The 25,320-nt window shown below is 41.9% G+C and overlaps 1 protein-coding gene and 1 long non-coding RNA gene across 5 annotated transcripts in view; one reads left to right on the top strand and one right to left on the bottom strand.

The window, feature by feature from the left end:
* AFF1 (ALF transcription elongation factor 1) overlaps window positions 1–25,320 on the bottom strand; it is a 132,968-nt gene that overhangs the window by 101,008 nt on the left and 6,640 nt on the right. The window lies entirely within an intron of this gene.
* Window positions 52–23,571, top strand: LOC142056105 (uncharacterized). Of its 3 annotated transcripts, none has more exons than XR_012660220.1 (4): window positions 52–363; window positions 12,408–12,546; window positions 18,758–18,947; window positions 21,771–23,571. It is a non-coding gene; the product is annotated as an uncharacterized LOC142056105 (long non-coding RNA). The 3 variants fall into 3 exon arrangements; XR_012660221.1 differs by having other exon boundaries at window positions 57–363; window positions 18,885–18,947; XR_012660222.1 differs by having other exon boundaries at window positions 57–363; window positions 18,885–19,029.

The following is a 25,320-nucleotide window of genomic DNA, read 5'->3' as shown; positions in this document are numbered from 1 at the left end:
CGCAGGCGGGGATCACCCTCATTTTCATCGACATCCGGGCACCCGGGCCCTCCCCCGGCCCGGCGCGGCGCACTGCGGCCGGCGGGGAGGGCGATGCGGCCCTCACCCTTTCAGCTGGGCCGGGTGGTGGGGACACACACACACACAACCAGACAGCCCCATTGAAGAGCCAAAGGCTGGCTCGCTGCTTGGAGCGTCCGCGCCGCCGGCGCCCGCTGCTCTGGTATTCCTCTGCCGCTTTTTGGCGAGCGGGTCGTGCAGCAGCGCACGCCCAGGCGCCCGCACTGCGCGCACCCACCCCTCTTCGGCAACGCTCCCATGGTACGGCCCAACCTCCCTAAATGGGGACGCTGTGCTGTCAGGGTAAGAAATTGCGGGATTGGGTCGGAAACGCGCGGGCGCTGCTGGACCGCGGGGAGACCACGCCCGCGGGCGCGTGCCCGTGCCCCGGGGGCGGCGCAGCACTACCCACCCTCCTCCCCCAGCCGGGGCGCCCACTGGGAACGGGGCGCCGGCGGGGAGTGGGGGGTGAGAGAACACGCCTGAGGAACCGGGAGATGGGGCGGCTACGGCTGCTGCTCCCGGCACCGGCGCCCCGCCGTTTGGCGCGTCCCAGGGGTGGTGGTGGTGGGGTTTGTGTTTTTTTTTCTGTGGAGAAACAAAAGATAGTGGATCACAGAGTTTTCAAAATTGTCAACAAAAATGTAGAACCCAGACGTAAAAATGCATCCCACCTGGCCAGAACCCAGAGGTAGCAAATGGAAAACTGGGTATACTGCTGAACTTGCAGGTGCCCGTACTTGAAATTGCTGGCTAAGACACAAAAAAAAAAAAAAAAGAAAATTCTTATGCAATTTCTTCTGGACTCCAGTCCTGACCACGGTTTGTAGACTCACTCAGAAAGCAGCAATACCTGTCCTTTGCTCTGGGTGTTCCTTGGCATAATTATAAAAACAAACTACTCCCGCAACTCCTTTCAACCAGTAATTAACCAAGCATTCAGCAGGCAAAAACATTGATCCAAGATCCCTTCAACTTTTCTCAGGAGACTATATATAGCTAAGATTTCTACCCACATTTGCAACAACATTACAGAACTCCTACTTTTCTGTTTTAAAGCACAACTTGTGTCGAAGTACTCAGCAGATACCAGGAGAAGTGTTTGTACCCCATTTGTGGCAAATAATAAATTATAATTTTAAAAGGCCATTTATATAAAGCTTCTACAAGCCTATACTTTTACGTACATAGTCTAAGAATATAAAAACAATTAGAAAATGTTTGGGGTTTTCCCATTCCTTGTCTTTACCTAAATAGGAAAGATTGTAAATAGAAAACTGCAAAAGAACAAGTGGCTCTGACTGAAAGCAGATACCATTGTTATATCAGATAATCACGGACTCAACTGCTTATAAGTGACTGGGGATTTGAGGTGTCTCCTTGATAACGGACAATGTCTTCCATGAACTCCAAAAAAACACCCTCAAAAAACCAAAAACACACCAACAAAAACAAAAGCCACACCCAGCATTTTGTGAAATTGTTTGAAGTCCTGAAAGTGCTGGTAAAACTGCTATAATCTCTGAAGTCAAGATGACAATTTCACAGCAATTAACAAATAAGAAAACCCATGAGGTCTGGAGAAAATAATAAAAGAACAAGTTATCCAAGCAGCAGACAGCCATCACTGGAAACAGCAACTGTAACACAAAACCCCTGACTCCCAGCAAAGCAGATATTCCACGTACAAACGCTCCCATACACATTTTTTAACTTAAAACTAAGCTTGCAGAAGTATCTTTTTAGTGCAAATTTCATATGTAAATGAGATAGCACAGAAGGCAGCAAGAGCTGATTACTGCATATGTTCTGTGGCTTGGAGGTAACAAGATGAACATGAAATCCTTGTACAACAGTTTTTAACAAGGGCATTTCCAAGCAGACCACTATTGGTCTCGTCAGGTTATGAACAGGGTACGGAAGATGGGTGCTGCGACATGCCCAGCATCACCCAGGTGGCCAACAGCAAAGCCTAGAAAGGAAGAAAAGCATCTCGGATTGCAGTGGGGGTCTTCAAAGAGGCAAACTATCTACCAGTATTAGAGCTGCTAAAGTTGTTAGCTAATGCTTCGTATTTTGCAGCATTTTATAAATTCAAAGCACTGTAGAAATATTAGAGCTCTGTCAAGAAGGAAGCAGAGCATCCCTCTCTTCCCTAGAAACCTAATTCAGGCTCTTGATAACTATAACAACTTGATACCGGTGACCACTTTCAGCGAGGTTTATAGTATGTAGCTTACCCCATGTTATAACTAATTTAGCCTTAAACGGAATTTCAATTAAAGTTTACAATTTATTGAATAGAGACAAGCAAGCAGCGCTGGATGCACGGGGGATCCTTCCACCTAACGTGCATACCTTCATACAATACTACAGGGTTTATATTCAGTTACTTAATTAATAACAATTAGTAAAAACACGCCTAAGTTTACACTCATTGGTCAGTGATAAGCATCCCACTTGACGTTGGTCAGCCGTATGTAAATTAGCCACGCTTGCCATGTAGATTAGCACGCATGCTCTTTACGGGGGGGGGGGGGGCGGGGAGCAAGTCTTTTTGGTCCTGAATTGGGTCGGTGGTCGCATTCTCCCCCTGCCGAAATTACCTTTCCCCCAGTTTTCATGCTTCAGCGCCTTCTGAGCCAAGAAGTTCCCTGTTACCACTACTGGCTGATTTGTGGCCTTCCCTTATCTTGGCACTCTCCTTTGTATCAGGATGTTTCCACTGTTAGTAACAAATCGCCAATCAACATTCCAACCATTAAGACAGTTAGCAAGTCAATTGAATGGCCCTCGGTTACACAAGCACAAACAGTTCCATATTGACACGAATCAGATGAACACATTTTACAATCCCTCATCTTTTTTTTATGGCATTGATTCGTGTTTTTGTTTCCAATCGAGTTAATACTTGCTGAATTGGCTTCTTTTGTTGCAGTTTTCTGCATTCCTTGTATAACCGAGTGTATTAGTCTAGTAAAGCAGGGTATTAAACATGGAATTATTAACAGTCCTCCACATATCCCCAATACAGACCGTCCATAAAGTTCCCCCCTAATTCTCCTAGATTGATTCCATTCCAAGTTTGAACTGGACGTATGCGATTTTCTTAATTTCTTTTCACCTTGGTTTGTTCCACCACAAACATAACAATTGGTTACATTCAATGCACAAACATAACAATTGGTTACAAATAAATTTTTAGCAACTGTGGGAATTTCATATTTTACTCCTGTTTCTATTTCACGAACAGTCTATGCTGCCAATTAGTCTTCCTACTTCCGAATTTGCGAGTTCTTTTGGATCATAGCATACGGTCCTGTTACCTTCTCTGCATAAAGCATAATGCAGCTTCCTATTTCCTGGCCTTTACAGTCATATTACACATTGACTGCAGTTGTTTGTCATAGCCAGGGTTAAGGAACTCACCCCAAGTAGGACTAGAAGAGGTCCGGTAAGGGCCATAGTGATTGGCGGTCGCGGCCCAAATGGGTTGCAGCCCTTGGCAGACCTTTTCAAACCATAGCACCGGTTCCCTATCCAGTCTTGCCCTCTTCCTTAATCTTAAGGGGTGTCCTTTCCTGAGTATTTAAGGATTGGCTTTTTCCAATTTGCATGCTATGTCTCAAAAAAATCCAGTGTATACCATGGATAGCCTATTGCTATTCCCAGGAACCAATATTTCCTTGTTATTGACAAATTGTCTTCCCTAATGGGTATTAATTTAGGAGCTTCTCAGTTTACAAATTCTACAGGAGTAGTCACAATAAAATTCCCACAGCAACTTAGCTTATGTTCTTTGATGATGGCCTTTTCAGGTTTACCACCATCTGTGCTGTAGCCCGTGCTACAGGGTAAGCCTCTACCCATTGTGTCAAACGATCTACTATTACCGATAAATATTTTATTCTCCCTACTTTAGGCAGTTCAGTAAAATCTATTTGTACTTTCTCGAAAGGTCTGTAAGCTGGTTTTCTCCCTCCTATTGCCACTTGTCGAAACACTTTCGTATTTACCTTTTGACAAGTTAAGCATCCTCGTGTAATCTGCTTTGCTATTTCAAAAATCCGAATACAGCCAAATTGTTTAAGGAAATGATCACTTAACACCTTTGTACCCCAATGTGTTTGCGCATGCAAACGTTCCAATATTTGTCTGGCATAGTCTTTCGGCAGCATTTCTCTCCGGTCGGGCAATATCCATTTTCCTTGTTCTAACTTAGCCCCTATTTTTTCCAATTTTATCTTTTCTTCAGGGGCAAACTTCTTCTCTTTCTCCTCCTGTGTTTTTTTGCTGATGTCCTCCTGTGTTTGTACTACATTAATTTTAGCGACCTGAGTCCTCGGGGCTGCTTCCTGGGCCTCTTTATCTGCTAAATTATTCCCTTGAGTTTGGTAATCTAATCCCTTTTGGTGTCCTCTCACATGTACCACTGCTATTTCCTTTGGTTCTCTTAATGCTTTTAAAATTTTTACTATTAATTCTTGATGTATTAGATTTCTCCCTTGAGTATTAATTAAACCTCTTTCTTTCCAAATTTTCCCAAAAGTATGGACCACCCCATATGCGTATTTAGAATCCGTAAATACGGTCCCGCTTTTGCCTTTTAATAATTCCAGGGCCCTACAGAGGGCATACAGCTCACAAGCTTGAGCTGACCATGATGGACTCAGAGGTCCTGACTCCACAAGTTCTAGGTCCTCATTAATTATTGCATATCCTGATTTTCTTTTCCCTTCCACCACTCGGGAGGAACCATCTATAAACAGCACCTTCCCATCTTCCAACTCAGTATCCCTTAGATCTGGCCTCACCTTAGTCTGGGCCTCAATTACCTCTAATCAATTATGTTGTAATTCCTCCTCTGATGGCTCTCCAAACAAAAATTGTGCTGGATTCTGGGCAGAAGTCACCCTCAATTCTAAGTCAGGGGAGTCTACTAGTATTGCTTCATACTTTAGGATCCGGCTGTCTGTTAACCATTTTTCTGCCTTCTGCTGTAAAACATTTCTGACATTGTGCGGGGTATACACCTTTAAAGGAGCACTAAAAGTAATTTTTCGAACTTCCTCTATTAATAAGGCTGTAGCAACCAGAGCATGGAGGCAAGCAGGCCATCCTCTGCTTACTGGATCAAGTAACTTAGAGCGATACCCCACAGGTTTTTTGATTCCTGCCCAGTCTTGAGTAAGAACTCCATATGCTGTCTGGTTTGATGTATTTACAGAAAGATAGAAAAGTTTTTCTAAATCTGGGAGGCTCAATACAGGTGCTTGTATTAATGCCTTTTTTATTTCCTCGAATCTCTGGTCATCTTCTATGAACCACTTGAGTTGGTTATTAGTTAATTTCTCATATAGGAATTTTACCTTTTCACTATAATTTTCAAGCCACGGTCTACAGTATCCTAATAATCCCAATATTTGTCGAATTTCCTTTTTAGTTTGTGGGGGTCTCAAGGATAGAATCCCAGATATCCTATCAGGATCTAGCGTCTTCCTTCCTTTACTCAGCCAATGTCCTAAGTATTTTACTTCCTGTTCTACAAACTGTAGCTTTGATCGGGACACCTTCAATCCCTTCTCCCCCAGAAAATTTATCAATTTAATGGTGGCGTCTCGGGTCCCCTCTTCAGTTTCTCCTGCTACTAATAAATCATCCACATATTGTAATAATTTTACCTCCTTGGGTAATGTAAAATCTTGTAAGATTTTCTCTAAAGTTTGTCCAAATAGATTTGGTGACTCTGTAAACCCCTGTGGTAGTACAGTCCATCTTAATTGTTGTTTTCGTCCTGTTTCGGGGTCCTCCCACTCAAAGGCAAAATAATCTCTGGATTCCTCATCCAGAGGACAGGCCCAAAAAGCATCCTTCAAATCTATTACACTATACCAAGTCCATCTAGGAGAAATATGACTCAGTAAAGTGTAAGGATTTGCCACCACAGGGAACTTGGCGATTGTTCCGATTGTTCGCTGATTTACAGCTCTTAAATCCTGTACCATCCTGTATGACCCATCCGGTTTCTTTATAGGGAGGATGGGTGTATTATGGGGTGACATACATGGTTGCAAAGTTCCTTTTTCCAGAGGTCTATCAGCTACAGGTTTTAATCCTTTTCGGCCCTCCCTGGGTATAGGATATTGCTTGATTCTAATTGGGCGATAAGGATCTATTATTTGAACACTTATGGGGTCCATTTCTATCTTTCCAATTTCCCCTTCTTTATACCACACTGAGGGGTTAATAGCTTCTTTGTCTTTTTGTGTTAAAGTGTATAATTTAATCTGCAATTTATCCCCTTTACTCTGAATGCCCAAATTTAACTTCAAAATCAAATCCCTTCCTAATAAATTGTACTCCGCTTCAGGGAGCAAAAGTAAATCATTAAGGTAAATTTTCTTTTCTGTCTCTATTTCTACATCTTTCAAAATAGGTACTTTAAAAGGTTCTCCTTTTGCCCCAACTACAGACATATAGCTCTTCCCTTCTTCTATTCCTTTTGGAAGTTTTTGAATGGTGGATTTCTGGGCTCCTGTATCTACTAAAAATAAAACTTCCTCTTTATGGGGACCAATTAATAATTTTATCAAGGGCTCTGTTGATGTTGAAGTCCCCAGAAGATATAGCCCCTGACACCCTATTCTTTAAACATTCTCTCATCTTGTTCCCATTTACAGCAGTTCCTAGGAATTGATCTAGTTTTTCAGCTACTCCGAGGGGATCATCTAATAGGGTCCCCATTTCTTTCTTAAAGTTTCTTACATCTGTGGTATTTAATGGGACTGCCACAAACCTGATGTCTCCCTGATTGCCTCCGAGGGGTACCTCTCGTAAGGGATATAGAGAAGCCCCCTCAGATATGGCAGTCCTACTTCTCGTACATGCAGCCGGCGGTTGATCTAATTCTGGTGCTGTTGGTGGGGGACGCAGGGATAACGGTGGGACTGGTGGAGGTACTACGGCCACTGGAGGGGAAGCCGCTACCAGAGGTGGATTATTAGGATATGGGGGCGGCAGGTTATCCAGTGGCTCCCATTTATCATCTTCTTCCCTTTCTTTTTCATTTTTATCTCCTTCTTCCTCAAAGTTTTAATCTCTTTTCTTTAATGTAAGTATTTGAGGCTGGAAAAGGACGTGAAGTCCTGATCCATAATCCCGCATAATCACTTTCCTCCTGACTAAAAGGTTCCTTTGAATTAACATATATATTCAAGGCCTGGCAAATCCAGTCTTCAAAAGATCCAAAAACAGGCCAAAAGACAAGTGGTCTTAAAGGTTCCTTCGGCCATTCAACCATCTTTCTGATGGTATGTCTGGTAGTTTACTCCCTTTCTTCTGGTCCTGGGTCCTCGATTCTGTCTGACCCATCTAGGAATTTTACTGTGGCAATTCCTACAGCCCTTGGTTACCGGTAAGAGTGTCTTGCAGGGGGTTTAGGACCTATCACCCTCCCACGAATCCTATAGGAATCACTTCGGTCCTTCACCGGCCAAGTCCCTCGCGGGAGATTGGAACCGCGGTTAGAAGACCTCCACAATCACTTCGGAACTAGGTTCCGTCTCAGTCACACTCTTATACACACAGGCAACCGAATCCCACCCAACCAAACGGTATACAGCCTAAATACTTACGACTCTGTCGTCTTCGTTTGGATCTTCACGCGCAGAATTATGGGCAAAACAAACTGCTGCAGCCGGCAAGGGAGCTTATAAAAATTAAATTCTATGCTTGTCCCTATTCGGGTTCAGGATGGCGTTAGCCCTGACCCAACCTGACCAGGAGCCACCAAATGGTGGGGCGCCACTCCTAGATCAAGTCAGAATTCAGGAACCAAGACCATCCCGGACGAGCCCCCAATTGTTATAATTAATTTAGCCTTAAACGGAATTTCAATTAAAGTTTACAATTTATTGAATAGAGACAAGCAAGCAGCGCTGGATGCACGGGGGATCCTTCCACCTAACGTGCATACCTTCATACAATACTACAGGGTTTATATTCAGTTACTTAATTAATAACAATTAGTAAAAACACGCCTAAGTTTACACTCATTGGTCAGTGATAAGCATCCCACTTGACGTTGGTCAGCCGTATGTAAATTAGCCACGCTTGCCATGTAGATTAGCACGCATGCTCTTTACAGGTGGGGGTGGGGGGGGGGGGGGGGCGGGGCGGGGAGCAAGTCTTTTTGGTCCTGAATTGGGTCGGTGGTCGCATTCTCCCCCTGCCGAAATTACCTTTCCCCCAGTTTTCATGCTTCAGCGCCTTCTGAGCCAAGAAGTTCCCTGTTACCACTACTGGCTGATTTGTGGCCTTCCCTTATCTTGGCACTCTCCTTTGTATCAGGATGTTTCCACTGTTAGTAACAAATCGCCAATCAACATTCCAACCATTAAGACAGTTAGCAAGTCAATTGAACGGCCCTCGGTTACACAAGCACAAACAGTTCCATATTGACACTTATCAGATGAACACATTTTACAATCCCACATGGTAAAAATTATAGTCTTGACTTTTTTTTCTCCTTGGCTGTATTTGAAGAATGGTTCCAATCATCTCAGCTCCAGGTCTGGAGTTCGCCATTCTCTGTATCGTATGAATTAAAACTCTTCTGCGAGGTACTACAGGAAAAACAAGCTAGAAAAGTCTTGTCTACATCCTCTTACTGTTGCCTTCAACTGTATCATAACCTAGACGGGACTTTTTGCTTCTTTTAAGTGTTTTTATTTTGTTGAAGCTGAACTCATTGATTTTCTAATCACCTCCAGATAAGACACAACCCCAAGGAAACACACCCTACCCTCAAGCCCCTTTTCTGCCAAGAAAGGACCAAATGAGCACAGACAGCAATAGCAAGGCAGGAATGCTATGCAAATACATGATGTGCAAGCCTTTGTCACAAATGGGCGATTTAGATTCCTTAAAGAACCACTGTCACGAGTATTAGCAAAAGTAGTTTTGATATGATGTTGTAAAAGTGTGACTTAACAAAGTTCGATGGCAAGCCTCACTCTATTGCTGTACGACACAATCACATGAACAATGATTCAAAACTACCAAGTGCTGCATTATTAGTAGGAGTCTGAGGAGTGGCTTGGGGGACACCCTCCCGTTGAGTCACAAGGTTCAGAGCGGACCCCCTTGCTTTCTAAACTCCTTCTCTGAGAGGAGTCTAGGTGTGGCTAGGTCCAGTCTTAGTGTCAGACTTGGTCAACGTTTTATTTTCTAAGGATTGTAGATGCAACCACTCATCAGGGTATTTGTTGTTAGTAACTAATTTGTTATAAGCCCAGTTTAACATTATAAGTCCGGTCATGTTCAATGAGAACTATCGTGGCTAATCAATAGTACAATTTGTTAAAGCAACAGATACACAGGTTGTTTGGATTACCTGTGATAATATTTGCTGGTTACAAGGCACACAGAAATACCAAGGATATGAGTAACACTGCTTGGCTACAAGTGCATTAAAAAAAAAAATATATATGAGTTTAATATATAGTTTAAGAGAAAGAGGTTGTTTGGGAATATCTAATGCATTTTGGCTAATGTATTAGATATTTAAAGTGACTCTATATAGAGGTTTCTAAGTTTTTCCCAGGGAAACACTTGGTATAACCAAGTGTCCAGTGGGGGGGAAGAGAGCCTCAGCCCATCACTGGTCCCAGAAGTCAGAGTGGTATGCAATGGTATCTTCCCTAACAGCCTCTTTCTCTTAAACTATTTTATACTATTTTTTACCTTTCAGGTGGAGCTTGAGTGACTCTAGTCATACATACCTTTATTATGATTGGTGTAAAATCTCCTCACTTTGCTTTTAAACGTGTAGACTAGAAAAATTCAAAGCACATGCCCAGTGAGAGGTGGTCGCACCTTAGAGGTGGGTAGCTTTTGGGATGGAGGTGTGTTTTGGTATTATAATGATGTCATAATGAGCAAAGTTCACCAAAAGGACAGCATTTTGTCAAAAGCATGACAGACTGTTGGCCCAGGATGGCAAATCTGCAGCGTACCAGCTCCATGGTACCTCAAGTTCCCATTTATCACAGAGCCTGGCTGTGATGTCGCCACACCACTCTACCCTCCGGACAACTCCTCTTACGAGTCAGTACACCAAGTTCTCCTGGCATTACCGATATCTAAGGTTACAGGCCTAGGGAACTTCCATGGAACAGATTCCTCACATATCAGCTGCACTTCACCCTGAAAGCTTCTTCAATGCTGTACGTTTTCTAAAAATATAAGTTCAATTTCTAAGTCACCTCCAGCAATTATTCCACACCAAGGCACAAATCAAAGTTACCATACTACAAAGTTATGCACAGTATCAGTTGCTTACTGAAGATCTGCCATTGTTAAAATCCTCTCTGTCTCAAGGAGCAATCTTGAAAGGCTCAAGGGGAGATCATCACCATGCAGCCAATGCTGCCTAGCAGGGAGAGCTCAGTAAAGGCTCACTTAGGCTGTCATATTTATGGAATAAAGTAGTTGGCTTGTAGTCAAATTCCATGCAATGGGAAATGTATGCACATGTGGTGGCTCGATGCCAGATGCCCACCAAAGCTGCTCTATCACTCCCCTCCTCAGCTGGGCAGAGGAGAGAAAATATAACAAAAGACTCATGGGTCAAGATAAGGACAGGGTGAGATCATTCACCAACTACCCTCATGGGCAAAACAGACTCAGCTTGGGGAAATTAGCTTCATTTATTAACAATCAAATCAGACTAGGGTAATGAAAAATACAACCAAGTCTTAAAACACCTTCCCACCACCACTCCCCCCTTCTCAGGCTTAACTTCACTCCTTATTTTCTCTACCTCCTCCCCCCACCAGAGATGGATGGGGATGGGGAATGGGGGTTGTGGTCAGTTCATCACATGTTGTCTCTGCCACTCTTCCCCTGCTCCAGAATGGGGTCCCTTCCACAGTGAAAAGTCCTCCATTAACTTCTCCAATGTGGGTCCTTCCCAAACTGCTCCAGCGTGCGTCCCTTCCATGGGGTGCAGTCCTTCAGGAACAGACTGCTCCAGCATGGGTCCCCTGTGGGGTCACAGGTTCTGCCAGCAAACCTGCTCTGGCATGGGCTCCTCTTTCCATGGGGCCACAGGTCCTGCCAGGAGCCTGGTCCAGCATGGGCTTTCCATGAGGACACAGCCTCCTTTGGGCATAGACCTGCTCCAGCATGGGGTCCTCCAGAGGCTGCAGGTGGATACCTGCTCCACTGTTAATGTCCATGGGCTGCAGGGGGAGAGCCTGCCTCACCATGGCCTTCACCACAGGCTACAGGGGAATCTCTGCTCTGGTGCCTGGAGGACCTCCTCCTCCTCCTCCTTCACTAACCTTGGTGTCTGCAGGGTTGTTCCTCTCACATATTCTCACTCCTCTCTCTGGCTGCAATGTACAGGGGTTTTTAGTTCCCTCCTCTTAAATATGTTATGCCAGAGGCACTGCCACCCTTGCTGATGGGCTCGGCCTTGGCCAGTGGTAGGTCAATCTTGGAGGCAGCTGGCACTGGTTCTATCAGACATAGGGGAAGTCTCCAGCAGCTTCTCACAGAAGCCACCCCTGTAGCCCGGTACCAAAACCTTGCCACGCAAATCCAATACAGCATGAGACTCCTTGTACCCACAACTTTCTTTGTTCCTTGATAAATAAGTCTTGGAAAAGCCACCCGCTACTATTCATGTGTCAATCGCATGATTGCTATTCCAAGCTCATATGCTTTGATGCTCACTGTGTCACTCTGCTCCTTTGTGGGTTTTCAGGGAACAGATTGAAACTAGAGGAGTTCACGGCCCATTTACGGCTTAGGGCCTTTACCTCCTTTGAAGCCTGTTCTGAACTACTGCTAGTTTGGTTAAGAGGTTGAGTGCATCCATCACAAGGATACTGTTATTTTTGCAAAGGCAAGCACTCAAAAATGAAGAAATGTTAAATATCACTGATGCTCAGGCAATGATGATACAGTCATCCGTCACACTCCACCCCATGACTACAGTCAAGCTACTTTATCGCCTCTATCATAAATATAAGGAGTATTGCAGATCAGTGGTAAGGGTACAATTATTTGATAAGTTGTTTAGTTTAAGTGATGCAATAAATGCTAGTTATATACCATTTCACATACAGAATCAGTTGATTGTATGCATTTTACATGCTGGATTGACATAATTTGTTTCATCTTTTGCCAAACTTTGATATACAGAATGATTGGAAGCAATAAGGTCAAAACTAACAAAACTACAATTGGATGCAGCATCAAATTAAAAATGCCAGTTGCTGTTGGTGACCACCCAAAAAGAGTTTCCACCAGTGATGTTCATCTTTCTTTACTCTTTCTAGGACACGGTGTATCCTCTCTGCATCATGATGGATGGTAGTCAGGGTTCTTTGTCCCTTGTGATGAATTTGTTTTAGCAATTGACTCAGGTCATCATGTTGCCACAGTTTTCTTGCCGATGTGAGATTCATTCCAATAATGGTAAGCAATAAATCTTGATACAATGTATAATTAGATTGTAGCAAGTGGCTGGTTGTGACAGGAGCTGAATTAAAGTCACACCCCATAATTTTGGTAAAATTACAAATATAGATATTGAGTTATTATATGATTCTACAGCAGTGATGCCTATAAATACAGAATCATAAAAGGTTGTCATACAAATACATCTATTTCCAACATATAACAAGTACAGTCTCAGGGGTTTCAGCAGGATATATTTCAAAATGGTGAACATTTTGTTCAGTTACAAGACAAATGTCTTGGGCCTTAATGGTATTACATTCACAAACAAATTGTTGTTCATGTACGACGCATACATCAACATTTCCTCCTATTTTGTTGGGTTCATACACTATGGTCTGGACAGAGGACAGTTCCATGGTGATTTAATGTCAGTGCAATGATTTGGCATGTGGTGTATAGCAAAGCACTTTGCATTCTCAAAACAAAAGCTGTGGCTTTACTGTAAGTGAAATTAACTATGTACCACCAAGATTGGAAATTCTTTTCAAACTGAGTCGCATTATCCCACATTACCTTCCGAATGTCGGTGGGCAAGGTGCCCTCATCACCTTCCCTTATAACTGCTGTTACTGTAGATTGCACCCACAGCTGAGAAACACCTATAGTGCAGAATGTACTATAGTTACCATACTGATTAGCACAAATAAAGGAAGTGAGGGTCTCCACCCCATGCATCAGGTTTGTTGGCATATAAGCCAAATATGGTCCATGCTGACGATAACTACTCCTGTAAGAAGGATAAACAATCCTCTCACGGTTGACCCAATCTCCAGGGGAAGTGTGCTGGTATCATTCCTGGTACTGTTCCTGGAAAGGGAAAACAATACAAGTCTCGGCAGCGTTTTTCCAGATGGGTTACCCCTTAGTAGCTCAACTTGTTTAACTGCTTGGACTAAAGACAAGAGTCCCTTTTCCCACTCAGAATATCTCTGTTCTGTCTCTTTAAATGCAGTAGAGTTAAACATTAAAGACCTTTTTGGCCCACTTGACCCCATCTGGAATAAGCTGCAACAAGTACCATGTTCTGCAAAGCCCCATTCTACCGTAATAGGGTCATGGGGGTGTACTGACCCCAGTGACTGATAAGTCTTTAATTCCTATATTACAGTTTTGACTGCCTCTTCACATTCTGGTTCCATTTCCACAGTTTTACCTTTCATAAAAGTTAGTACAGTAAACAAGCAATAATAGAAAATCCATATATATATTTCTTCCAGTACCCTAAAGTACCCATAAGCTGTTATAATTCTTTCCTAGACTGGGGCATCTGCTATTTTACTTAGGGTGCCTGGTCCAATTGCTGCACTACCTGCAATCCACCAAGTACCTGGTATGTTTCAGGTGGAACAACTTCTGCTTTATATAGTAAATCAAGGTACACTGCTGCTGCCACTTCTGCTTTTCAGGGGAGGTCCCTCCCATTAGAATATCATTGCTATATTGGTACATTTTCACATCTTGACAGAGGAAGATTGTCTGTAAATGTTCAGCAAGTGCAGCATGAGCAATCATGGGTGAATATTTATACCCCTGTGGGAGTGTGTTAAAGGTTTATCGTATACCTTTCCAAGTAAAAGCAAATTTCTCTTTATTCTCCTCCTACAAGGGGACCATAAAGAACATATCTTTTACATTTAGCTCTGCCATCCACAGATGTGCATCTGCTTGTAGTGTGGCTGCTACAGTTGCAACTTTAGCTACTGCAGGTGTTAGCAGAGCTATGTTGGAGTTTAGGCATCAATAATCATCAGATGCCATCGTCCATCCAGCTTTCAGACTGGCCAGATGGGTGAAATATATGGGGAGTAGGTTCTAGAAATATTGTGCTGTTTTTCTAAGTCTGCTATTACATCAGAAATTCCATTTTGTTCCGCAGCAGAAATCAGATACTGCAGTACATTGGTTATTTTTGAATTGGGGAGTGCAGGAGCTACACAAAGTACACGCACTGTAGCCCCCCAATTTCTTCTGGGGTTGGTACTTGTACCAAAGAACCACACACTGCCATCTAGCAAGCGTCAGTTTTGTCTGGTCAAAGCATTGAAACACAAAATATTTTCATTGTGCTTTTTAACTGAAAAGTAAGCAGGCAACATGCACTTCCTAAGAGAAGCCATAAATTAACTTTCAGTTTGGCAAATTACACTTGCTGCATTTACTCCATTGACTTCAACTGTCACCCAGGTTGCACATCCAGCTTCTTTGCATCCTGTTGTGTTAGTGTTGAAATTTGTGCTCCCATACCTATTATAAGTTTCACCAGTTATCATTGAGGGGCCAACTGGAATTAGAATGTATTCTGCTTTAATGATAGGTCTAACCGTGTATTCAGAGGAATCTGAGGGGAACAAGGGAGAGCAGCTTAAGCAGGAGGCTTTCAGCACTTTACAACGGGGGGATGGGACGGGACATGGGACACTGACAACAACGACAAAAAAAACCCTGAAAAACAACAACAAAACCCCAAGCACTGCTGTGGAGGCTAACCACTGCTGCAGCTGGATTCACAAATGGCTAACTCTTCTCAGGTGAAATATCTCCCCTCTCCCCAAGCTTAAAAAAAAGGTTTAAAATCCCAGATGAGTACCCCAGCCCTTGTAACATTGCTGGTCTCTCCTAATCAGCTGTCACATTTTGACAAGTTATTAGATAGCAATCAGGGAAGGAAGAGAGACTGAGGCTGTCACTTGGGGGCACAAGAAACTGAAGCTTCTTAAATATTTCAAAAGTTTTAATTTAAACAAATTATAAATTGACAACAGGTCTTAATAAGTTTTGGGTTGTGGGGTTTTGTTTGGTTTTTTTGTTTTTTCCATAGGTACCTGGGATATCCAGACATCAGTTAATCCAATTTCTACTCTCAAAGCACAACCACCTTAGATCAAGTTGTCCTGAGGCTCAAGATCCATTACAGCCTCTCTGGGTCCCTTCCCTTACTATCTAATTGTAACTTCCTGTGTTGCAAAATGCATCTGTTGCCTCCCATCCTTTCACTGTTCATGCCTGAGAGAAGCCTGCTCCTGCTTGCTCTCTACCCCCACCAGGTAGCAACAGACAAGAATAAACTCCCCTTGTCCTCCTCTTGCCCAGGAAAATAAACCCAGCGCTCTCAACCTCTCCTACACTTTGTGCACTCCAGCCCCATTGTCCTGGTAGCTGCTCTGCACTAAACTTCCTGTAGCATCTCAGTGTCTTTCCTCTACTAGGGAATGTGGTCTCCCCAGTGTCAGAGGGAAGGAATCCCCTTCCTCATCTTGCCAGCCACCCTCCTGCTAACACAGCCCCGGCAATGGTTTCCTACAAGGGCATAGTGATGACTCCTGTTCATCTTGTTCACCAGGACACTCAGCCTGCCTTACATAGCAAAGTGGGGGATTCAGTGCAATGTTACCAAAAAGAAAATAAGAGTAACTGCACCTTTCAAAAGGTGTACTACTTTTCTTCTTAGGGTCTTAATGCTAGTATTTTAAATCATTACTTTAAAAAAATAATCCTACATCCTCTCTCAAACTCCTGTATCACTCCAAGGAACTTGATTTTGATCCCTACAAAAAGCTGTGGAAAATAACAATGCTGAGAATCTGAGAGCTTCAGAGAACAGAATATATTTAACTGCTGCTAGAAGCTTTGGTTATACTTAGTAAGAAAACACTGATAAACATGTTAACACCAGCACCAAAACCGCCTATGCAGCCAACATTTTGGAGGGGGTTTTCAAACAAAAGCAAATATCCTATTTGCCTTCAAGAGTTGTATATGTAATTATCTTCTACAATTTCAGCTGAAGAGATTAGAAAACAGGGAAAGAGGAAAGGGAGTCATTTAATTATTTAAAACTATCTACTTAAAGTAATTAAGAATTTATTTAGTCATCTTCATGTATACCTTTGATGCAAGCAATAACAAAACTGTCCTTTTTGAAAGAAGGGATAGTGTGCAAAGAAAATAAATTAATTGAAATCTATGCCTCTATCTCAAAGTTTCAACATCCAGTTTGTTTCTTTTTCTTATATCTAGACTGTTACAGTACTTTCAAAGATTTGTAAGCTATTGATAGGAAGAAAGCTTTATCAAGCTAGCTAATTTAAGGTTCCTCCAAGATGCAATTCTGCCTTTTAAGCAAAGAAACAAAAATGCACTGCTATACTAAGTTGAACACTGTGCACATCCAGTGCTGCAAATGCAGAATACCAACACGGGGAATGACACTTTTGGCTACCCCACAGATCCCACCTCTTGCTAAGACCTGTGGAATCCACACCTCCCTGAGAACCTGCTAACTGGAGTTTTCCACAGCTACTCAACCACAAGGGCTGTAACTATTTTCTGTATGTTACAAGAGATTTGGCACTTGAATCAAAGCTGCTACAAAATATTGCAAATATAGCAAAATATTCCCATTGTATACAAGGGTAAGTGTATGCACAAATCAGGCAATCAAATTACTTCATGTCTGTCGTGCTGAAATCCTGTAACAGAGATGACATTCAGCATTTTTCTCTCCAATACCTACACTCCAACTAACTCCACGCCACCTCCCCAGGCAAAGAGAATGCTAAGTACTCTAGGCTTCCAAAGCACTTAGGTAAATATCAAGACCTTGACCACATGTCAAATCTGCTTGACTAGAAATTAATTTGGAGCAGAGTCCACAGTCCAGACATTTCCAGATGTGTAATGTCTGAAAAAATAATTAAATAAGAAGGTCCACTTTCTTTCCATAAGATCAGCGTCAAACTTCCTGAAGACATGCCTGGATGCTTCAGTCCAGTATGAAGAATCTAACAAAGCAGTATGGAATATTTTCAACCCTTTGCCTGCTCTTAACCAGGCTGGAACCTGCTTTCTAGTCAAGAAAATTTTAGAAATTATATACTTCTAAATTTCTTCCTTGTCTTCAGTATTAAGGAAAGCTTTTATCTGTACAGGCTGCACAGATACACTGCTTAGGAAATTTTAAGGAAGGTGATTTGTCGTCTTCTGGCTGGTAACAGTCTCCATTGTTAGAAGCAGACAAACATACACCATCTAATATCATGCCATTTAGAAATTTATGCAGTGAAATACAGTAAGCCAACTTTATATACAACTACACACACACTTGATGTATTCAGCAGTCTTGCATTCGCTATGTGCTCTGAAGTTTAAATACACATTCTCTTAACAACTCAAAGTTTCAATACGATATTTCATTGCATACACAATCACCTAGTCATAAGCAAAGCTAGCATTTTGAATATGATACTGAATGTAATTAAATTTTTATTTGATAGTTTTAGAATCAATAAGCAGTAAGAGATCACTGCTACCTCTTCCCTAGCATGTAAGAAGGGGAGAACACAGTGAAAACAATCAAGAAACCCCTAAAGTATGCAGATATACTTACACAACATATGTAGGTTTTACTCTGTTTTAGGAATGCTTAAATTGGGCAGAATGAGGATGTCTCTAGGTCATATAAGCACTTTCACTATAGGAAAGAATTTGCAAGGTGGAAACAAAAGTAAGAAAAGATCAGAAAACACTGCCCACTTCCCTTCCTTATGTCCTCCCATCTCTTCCGTGACTCTATGGTATTCAGTCACTTTTGACCACAAAATGCATCTTCCACCTCTTAAAGCATTATTCTGATCTATCACTGGCTTAATTTGTTATTTGTTATAGTACAGTAGTGCCTAAGATGACACCAGCTACAAGTGTAGCTCCACTTGTCTCCATATGTACTAACACATGGACATCATTCTTTTCCAGTGGCAAAAAAGGCCAAGGAAAAAGGATTAACAAACAACAGGCAGAGCTGCTTTCTGTTTTAAAACCCCCCTCCAGATGATTATATAAGATTTCTTAATACAGACAGCTCAGACTGAAGATTTCCATACAGGTTGTCTCCCTAAAGATTAAATAAAATTCATCTCAGCTCTTTCAGGCAGAATAATAGATAATGGAAAAAATATATATAGACTTGCCAAAACAGCTAGGCTTTCCTCTAGGAAAAAAATGTCAAGAACAATATGCTTTGTTTGCATCAAAAGTTTCTAGCAGTCTTCTACCCCGTCCTGCCTTGAAAACCACTTGTTGAAGTGCTTCTTGATTCTGGTATTGTGAAAAGGGATTCATGTTTAACAAAGCGTTGTCTTTATGGCAAGCTTTTCTGCATTGATCCAAGGTATAAAAGGCTGTGCCAAGGCAAGTCACCTGCACTGGAAGCACAGAAGCTTTCCAAGAGAACAAGGACTGTGAGGAAATGGGGAGAAGGAGACAAACATCCATGTCATTCAACTTCTCTATTTCAGCACTCATCTCTCAAATGCCTATGAAACCCTCTGAGACAGTAGAACCCTGCTTCACACTGCCAGGTAAGGACTGCCTACCATCAATTTCTTCAAAGCACACAGAAGAGACCTCTGCTGAGGTTCTGAAGAGATTGCAAACCTGCAGGTAAATCAAAAGGATGGCCAAATAAAACTGTGGCGTAGAAATAGCTGCTGGCTTTATTTTTTTTTTTTTTTTAAACACATACCCCTTAAACACAGATACACTGCGATGAAAAGGATTGCTGCAAATGGGTAATTTAGAATGCTTAAGGAATCACCAACAAAGATGTTAGCAAAAATGGTTTTAATATGCTGTTGTAAAAGTGTGATTTGATAAAGTTCAATGGCAAGGTTCACTCTATTAATTACTGCATAGAAGAAACATACAAAGGAAAATTGAGTTACACTTGAGTTAGAATGATGCACAGAGAGACCGTGGACACAAAGGGGTAAGAAGGGCCCTCCCATTGAGTCACAAGGTTCAGAGTGGACCCCCTTGCTTTCTAAACTCCTGATGGAGCTTAGGTGCAGCTAGGTCCAATCAGTCTCAGACTTGGACAACAGTTTATGTCTAAGGGATTGTACATGCAAAGTTTATGTAATGTTTCATTAGCATCAATTCAGCATGCAATCAAGGTTACCAAGAAAAAAAAAAATCAAAGTTACCATACTACAAGGTTATGCGCTATATCAGTCGCTTACCAAAGATCTGCCGTTGGTAAAATGTCTCTCTGCCTCGAAGAGCAACCTTGAAAGGTGTCCCAGCTCAAGGGGAGATCACCGCCATGCAGCCACACTGCCTAGCAGAGAGCGCTCAAAAAAGGCTCACTTAGGCTGTCATATTTATAGAATAAAGCAGTTGGCTTGTAGTCAAATTACATGCAATGGAAAAGGTATGCAGGAGACTCCTTGTACCCACAACTTACTTTGTTCCTTGATAAATGAGTCTTGGCAAAGCTACTTGCTATTCATGTGTCAATCGCATGATTGGTGTTCCAAGCTCACACACATCAATTCACTGTGTCACCCTGCTCCTTTGTGGGTTTTCAGGGAACAGATTGAAACTGGAGGAGTTCATGGCTGTTTACGGCTTAGGCCTTTACCTCCTTTGGAGCCCGTACCAAACTACCTCTGGTTTGGTTAAGAGGTTGAGTGCATCCGTCACAAGGATACTACTATTTTTATGAAGACAAGCACTCAAACATTAAGAAATGTTAAATATCACTGATGCCCAGGCAATGACGATACAGTCTTTCAAGACATGACCACAAACCACCTAGAAATCATTGTTAGTCCTCCGGACAAACCTATCCTGGGAGTGAAACACCTGCTTACAGAAGAAAGGGAGTTAATGTTCATAACAAGCTCTTTGGGTCTTTCTCCTGAAGCCTCTACCTCATTCCTCTCAGTCCACAGCTCAGCTGGACTTCTTGCAGCAGTAGCACCACTAGCCCGAGTGGGTCCTAGACACAAGCCTTCCCAGAGCACCGGTGCCATGAAAAACACAGTGCTGGTCCAAGAGGCCCTGGCAATGCTGTGCTACAGGCCCTGATATATCTGGGGCTGTACCTGGCAGAAAGGCTATTTTATTGGCAGTATCCAAGCAACAAATGCAGCAGAAGTCATTACCTTCTACTCATCTCCAAATTTCTGTGCCTCATTGGTTTTGACCTCCTGACTTCTAGGGACCCTGCAGTATTTACAGAACAGCATTTAGTGGTAAAGCTGGTAGAGAAACCAAGGGATGCGTAAAGGCAAACACCCTGGGAAAGCTTGCCTTTGTCACTAAGTTGTTACTCGAACCATATTTAAACCATCTAAATCTTGATATATGGCATTCTTTACCCCATGGTCGTCTTCCTTCCCCCAATTTGTGTCACACTGAGTTTGGTTTAACAGTGAATTCAGATAAAAAGTGGATTAATATCAATTGTTAAAAAAGATTAAGAAAGTCACCATAATATCATGCTACACATATCCCTCGAAGACAGCTTATAAGTAAGATCGATACTCAAATAGTTTGAAACCTTAGTGCAAAAAAAAAATCACACAATAGGTGGGGAATATCAAGATCCTGCCAACTTCTGGAACAGAGGAAAAACAGTATCAGGAGTTGCAGCAGGAAATGACTGGGAGACTAGGACACTTACAAATCTGTAGGAGGAAAACTCATCTACACAGCATAGGTGAGCAGGCTCTTCTTTATTCAAGCGCTGGGGACACGGGGGATACCTCTGCCAAACACGTGTCCACCTTTGTATTAAAATTTACCAGTTTTTGTACACTTTTTTCTGTGAAGTCACTACTGCATAAATTGTTTAACATATAAATGCATACTATGTTCGCTATTAAATGTAACCTTTACATTGATTGGTTTCTTTGATTAGATCACTTCATCAATATTCATATCCCAAAATAATCATTGGTCACCTCTCTAATGTATACTAATTAGAATTCTTGATATTCAAATCAAGATGGGAAGGGTAAGGGCATTTCCTAGCAGCATCACTGGTGCACAGACTTCTACAGCAAGTTTCCTTGGTTCCACAAGACTTAACAAGTATAACTACTAACAAATACAGTTCCTAGAGTTACAGGATTCAAATGAAACTCCCCTATCCAATTCTTCATTGCTTCATTCAGTTTCTGTTAGTTTCATAATAAACAACAGTAGCTACCTAGTGAGGCTTCTATGGTTATGAGTTTCAAAACACACAATATTCTAACATTCTATTTCTACTATAATCAAATCTGGTGATTTTTGCAACAACACTAGGACTGGACTTCCCCTCGTACTGCTTACAGTGATATAACAACATACTAATGCTGAATTGTAGGGTTTTTTTTTTTTTTCTCCTTTTCTAGGAAGATGTCTTGAGGGAAAGAAAAGCAAAGAACACTGAAGTGTCATGTGTGGAAAACAGCATCTCAAGTTTGCTGAAGATATAAAAGGAATTTTAAAATAAAACTGAGCATTCTGTCTGCCAAAACTTTAACAAGGAACTGAACAACAACACTGTACTACTTTCAGATTTTTTAAAACATCCCAACAATCCCACTTACGTACTGGGATTTTCCAAAGAGCCAAGACAGACAGGTACATGCTTTGTCCTAACAGAGACAAGTAATAATTCCAGAGCTGTGCCGACAGACACTTTCCATTTTTAAGGAGAAGGGAGCTGAGCATTGAACATCCCACCCAGAATAAAGCCTCAGAAATCCTATGCCACAAACATTTCACATGAAGCAAATGCCATTCTGATACTTTTTTTAAAAATTTCAGACACACAACCAATGGAACAGCCAAGAGGCCTCATGTTCCCCACCTCTGGTTTCTGGCTCACCAGCTGCCCTAAGAACAAAATTATGCCATTTTTCTTGGAGGATTTGATGAAAACTGATAGGTTCCTGTGGAACATTTCGAGTCCAACAAATCAGTGTTTCCCCAAAGAAAGCTTTCTGTCAGAATATATCCTGTCAGCTGTAGACCCCTCCCTTACATCTGTTTTCCAGATTAGCAAACTGCAGCTTTTCCCCCATTTTTTTTGTTTGTTGTTGATTTTGTTGTTTGTGGGGTTGTTTTTCTTTTTTAACCATCAGGGATACAAGTTTCCCCTCTTTCAGGTCCATGTCTCTGAAAGAGGTATTACAAATGAAGGAAACTGTCTCCATTAAGTAAAACACCAACACAACAAATCAATAAAATAAGCTTTTTGTACTCTTCAGCTCATCTTTAGCTCAGAAATGCACTCCTGAGTGAAAAGGATTACAAAACTAATACTACTTAAAAACCTAACAGGAAAAGCTTCCTACAGATGCTCATAATTCAAACATATTTAAGCTATTTATGAGCATTTTAATTTCAGAAGATCCACTCTTACCTACATATGCACTAAATGAGAATGGAGTCCTCCAGAGATGAAGCCTGTGATCTAAACACTGCATAGAAATGCAAATCCAACTGAAAACCAGAGGTGTGCAGGCAACCTGGATGCCATTGTTTCTTAATTTTGAATTCCTGAAAACGCCAGACTACTGACCTCGGGCATCAGTGGTAAAGCACAGGATGTGGATACATTGTGTGTATTTTATGTACACAGCACCATCTCACCTGGACATATACCTACCTGTTCCTGGATATGTTGACCAAAAGGAAGCTGAGATTTACAAGGTAAAAAAAGACTCAGAAGTTTCAAGCATAAGGCAACAACATTTTCAGGTAAGGTGCAGATGCTGATACACTGCCAAAAACAGTACCTACGACAGTGTCTGGCACTCCTACAGAAGGAAGATCGGTATCTCTTTGCTCACCACTAACAATGCATGCCACACCCCAAGAGCTGGTTCAGTACTACTCAGTTCACATACCCATGGACTTTCAAAGTAATCACATGGTATTTTATCTCCAGCCTTGTTCATCTAGTCAGCTTATTCCTCCTGAAGGATCTGAAAGTTTTCCACATCTCCACAGAGCTTAAGCCATTCATTGAGTTAGTAATTTTTCACCTGCTATGAAATTTAGTTACTCCTGGGCCTTTTCTGTTATAATGCTATTTCAGGGTTTGGGTGGGCATGCATGGCAGTGGTATTATTAAAGAAATGTTTGTACTTCTTTGTTTTCAAGAAGTGTTAAATAAATTAAAATTAAAAAACTGTTAACAGCAGCAAACAGTACCTAGCTTTTGTTGTGAGATTCCAACAAATCTGAATCAGGGACGGTTCAAAAGGGAATACAGCATCCCTTAACTCAGGAAAAAATGCAATATGACATTATACTAATAAACATATGCTAATCCATTAAGTTTCCATCCAGAAGCTTACACTATAGTGAAACAATTAATCAAGCAGAGAGTACCAATGAAGGAGGAATAGATACCAAGCTGTATTAAAACCATTAGATTAAATACATGGCCAGCAAGATTTACTGAAATATATTTGCTGTAAAGTAAAACATGTATTTGTTTATACCCATAAATAGGTCAAATTCATGCCCTTACCAAGCATTTCAAAACATCCCATTGCACTATACCACATCAGGCTTTTTTAAACAGGCACACCCCTTTACTTTCAGTCTTCAAGAGTCACCGCTGTCCTTTAATTAAAATGTGTTCTCCCAGCTCTGTTGACAAGAAATCCATCTTACCACTGCCTTTTATTGCCACTGATGAGTCCTTCCCATTTGGAGGTGAAAAGGGTCAAATGGATATTGTGATTCCGGCCAGCTGTGGGGAGCCTTTTCATTTGCAAAGGGGACTCCTGCACCAGGTCAGAAGGCAAGGATCATGCTCCATAAAGGCTCTGCTGCCCGAGACCAGCAGGACAACTCCTAACCTGTCAGCCCCACAAGCCTCCCCAACTGTCAGCATCCTTCTTCCTTGCATCTCCTCGATACCGAGAGGCTACACGCCTGCAGAAAGGTTAATCTTTAAAGACTTGCTTATGTTCTGGCAATCCCAAACCCTACACAAACCTGTCAAGAGCTTGATACTCTTGTGTCTTTCTCCCCCAGTAGTTGAGGAACTAGCCACACAACAAATACATTGCTACTGTAAAGCACAGGCTACAACCATAAAACTTCAAGGGGTCCACATACTTGGAGGAAAGGAGATTGGGGATAAGATTAATCTGACTCCTGCCTCCAGAGTAAGGTTGGAAAGCAAGCAAAATTCAGAAACCTGTATATGCAAGCATACACAAAAACCAGTTTAACAAGGTAAATGAAGCTCTGCGCTGTAAGCAATGGCAAGTCTGAAGAAGGCTGAGGCAGCAAACTTTCTGTTGACCCTGATTCAGCAAAGCACTTCTCCATAGGCTTGCTTTATAGCACCTTCTTAAACCTAGCGCTTTCCAGAACCAAAGCTGACTGCCGGCAGCACATCCTTGCTGGAAAAATTGTGAAAAGCACTTAGATTTCACCAGGTCTAACCCACACAGCATAGCTACAGTGAGGCTAGAGGAGCAGCAGGGCAAAGGAAGGAAACTGAGCTGAGCACAATACTGAAAAAAAGGGCCGAGAAGAATATAACCAAAATGATTATAACCTGTTGGATGCAGCCTCTTATGAAACAAATTCCTCTACAGATGTTAGGAATCAAACATTTCTGAGAAAAGAGAGGAAAACAACCCTTCATTCTTCAATATTTAAATTGAAGGAAACAGATTTAAAAAAGAAACCACCTTCTCCCAGGAGCCAGACTGCACTAGAGGCTGCACCCTACTAGTTTTTGACAGCCATCAGGAACAGTTTCCATCATTTTCCTTGGCATTACTCACTCTGAATATCTTAAAATTTTCCATAACCGGTATGAACTTTCACAAACAGTTAAAAACAACAGAAAGAAGTTTATAGTCCTTGTTGGCTTTGGCACTGGAGGTGTCAGAAACCACACCATGAAGAGTGTTAAGTATCCTGATT

The sequence above is a fragment of the Phalacrocorax aristotelis genome, chromosome 4 (genome assembly GCF_949628215.1).
Source record: "Phalacrocorax aristotelis chromosome 4, bGulAri2.1, whole genome shotgun sequence".
Taxonomy (NCBI): Eukaryota; Metazoa; Chordata; class Aves; order Suliformes; family Phalacrocoracidae; genus Phalacrocorax; species Phalacrocorax aristotelis.
This window is presented reverse-complemented; position numbering and strand designations above follow the sequence as displayed.